This window comes from Podarcis liolepis (genome assembly GCF_965112155.1).
Source record: "Podarcis liolepis genome assembly, chromosome: W".
In the NCBI taxonomy this organism is placed as follows: Eukaryota; Metazoa; Chordata; class Lepidosauria; order Squamata; family Lacertidae; genus Podarcis; species Podarcis liolepis.
In genome coordinates this window covers 37,264,219-37,267,144 of record NC_139568.1, presented here as the reverse complement: position 1 = coordinate 37,267,144, position 2,926 = coordinate 37,264,219, and positions in this window count along the sequence as shown.

The following is a 2,926-nucleotide window of genomic DNA, read 5'->3' as shown; positions in this document are numbered from 1 at the left end:
CAGCAGTATGATTGGTTGGCAGGAACCACCCAATCATGCTCCAGAGATAAGTGAATCCACAACCTGATTGGCTTACAGTAGAATTCCAGAATTAACCAATCATGTGCAGCCCATTGTGTAAATAATGTATATAAAGCAGATACTTTGAGGGGACTTTCATTCATTCCTCCTCACCACTATGAGCTGAATAAAGAGCATGAAATCACTTTGCGACTCTGAGTATATTTCAGTGGGCTTCTCTCATCATATCACATGCGCCTTCAATGCCTTATCCACCAATGTTATGACTATTGCTATGGTGAAGACAAAACCTCCAAACGGGGTCAATCTGTTTGGAGGAAAATTCCTTCCTGGCTCTGAAAATGGCAACCATTATTGGACCACAACAAAGCCAAGGAATGCAGTGCCCTAGAAGGACAATGTTAGCTTACATAAACACACAGCATCATTAAATGGGGGGGGGGGAATAAGGAGGGTTTTTCTGCAACCAACTGTGGAGCCTGGGTTCAGATACAGACAACGTTTATCGGGTCTAAAGGCCTGTCAACTTGGCCTGTTTGGATTGGCCACAATTCAAGTAAAAAGATGGTGGCAAACCTGCCACTCCCCTGTGACTGGTCTAGGACAGGGGTCAGCAAACTTACTGTGCCTCGGTCCAGTGTCTCCAGTGCCGATCGCACAGCAGGCCAGAGTGCGGGGTAGTGCTTGCCCATATGCGTGCACACATGCTATTTCCGGTCACTTCCGGGTCAGAGGAGCATCGGAAATAGCTTGTGCAAGGACCCCTTGTAAACAAAAAGATACAAGAAAGATCCTTCTTCTGGGGCCTGCCTGGTGTTAGCCTGTGTGTAGTTCAGATTCAGAAGTTTGATTGCATTTCCTGCCATTTGGGTGCAGAGTGCTCTGTGTCAGAGCTGGCCCACACCTCCTTGCAGGCATGTCTTAAGCTTTAAGACCATGGGCCTCCAACCATTTGTGCCATATGACCAAATAAGGCAACTGTCCAACTGCAGCAGCCCCATTTCCTTTGTAAAAGACGATGAGGAACCCAACAGAGGATGAAGTACCAAGGCACTGATGCCCCTGCTATTTGCAGAATTCTAATGATCCCAGCAGAGCTGATTCTCTACTGAGGACTTGTTGGCCGGAATGACTGACTGCAGGTACAAGGCAGGGCAGACCTCGTAGACACCCAGGGCTTTAGCCCCCTCAATATTTCTAGGAAGGGTGCTCAGTCCCCCCAGTACTGAGGGGACCGCCACCCCCCACCACCAGGCTGTTGCTGTGGCCACAAATGACTGTCACCAGCAGCCGTGGGAGGCCAAGGGCCCTGTTAGCCACGAGGGACATGCGACAAATGTGAATGGCCACGCCTGGCAGGGGAGGCGAAGATGGAGGAGAGGGGAGGGGGGAAATTTGATTTAATCCATTTGCATTCTGCAGGGTATCATAACAGGTTTCCAAACAAATAAACAACTGTTAACCAAGAGGAAGGAACCAGAATGATTGGCAACTCAAACTAGAGCAAAAGCCTTAGTTTTTCACCCCATCTTAATGCAGCCTATGGGACCAAACAATTCATTTGGCGCCGGGCGTAGGTACCTGAGCGGGACTTACGACAGATGTGGATGAACACATCTAGGTCACATTGAGGAATTTGACCACACAGATGGGCCAGTGAGTGAAAGATGAAGGAGAATTTGGAATGTTAATAACTCCACAGGGTTCTGTCTTGGGCCCGGTCTTATTCAACATCTTTATCAACGACTTGGATGATGGACTCAAGGGCATCCTGATCAAATTTGCAGATGACACCAAACTGGGAGGGGTGGCTAACACCCCAGAGGACAGGATCACACTTCAAAACGACCTTGACAGATTAGAGAACTGGGCCAAAACAAACAAGATGAACTTTAACAGGGAGAAATGTCAAGTATTGCACTTGGGCAAAAAAAATGAGAGGCACAAATACAAGATGGGGGACACCTGGCTTGAGAGCAGTACATGTGAAAAGGATCTAGGAGTCTTGGTTGACCACCAACTTGACATGAGCCAACAGTGTGACGCGGCAGCTAAAAAAGCCAATGCAATTCTGGGCTGCATCAATAGGAGTATAGCATCTAGATCAAGGGAAGTAATAGTGCCACTGTATTCTGCTCTGGTCAGACCTCACCTGGAGTACTGTGTCCAGTTCTGGGCACCACAGTTCAAGAAGGACACTGACAAACTGGAACGTGTCCAGAGGAGGGCAACCAAAATGGTCAAAGGCCTGGAAACGATGCCTTAGGAGGAACGGCTAAGGGAGCTGGGCATGTTTAGCCTGGAGAAGAGGAGGTTAAGGGGTGATATGATAGCCATGTTCAAATATATAAAAGGATGTCACATAGAGGAGGGAGAAAGGTTGTTTTCTGCTGCTCCAGAGAAGCGGACACGGAGCAATGGATCCAAACTACAAGAAAGAAGATTCCACCTAAACATTATGATACGGAAGGGTGTCTTCTTCACCTTCTTCTTCGCTACAATATATCCATTTATTTCCAATTGTCAATGTCAAAAGGGACTAAAATCTATAAAATGCATAGAAAATCAACGTGCCAATTTGCTCAATTTCTCTAGGACTCCATGACACCTCCCCTGTCCTCCATAATCCCTCAAGCAAGGTGTCCAGACCCTAATCCTGTCAAATCACTCTGCCAAGCCTTTCCTCCGGGCAATGCCAGGTGGCAGGCTATGCATACATGGACCATTGTCTTCTCATCACCGGTACTCAGGATGTGCTTATCTGCGCATATCTCCAGCTCTGCATATTCCCCCCTCCCTCCTCCATATGTTAATTCTGTGTAACCCAACCTCTTCTTAATGTATTCATGATGTAACTGGGATGTATTTTGCACTGTATGCTGGGACATGGAGGGAAGTTTCAAAA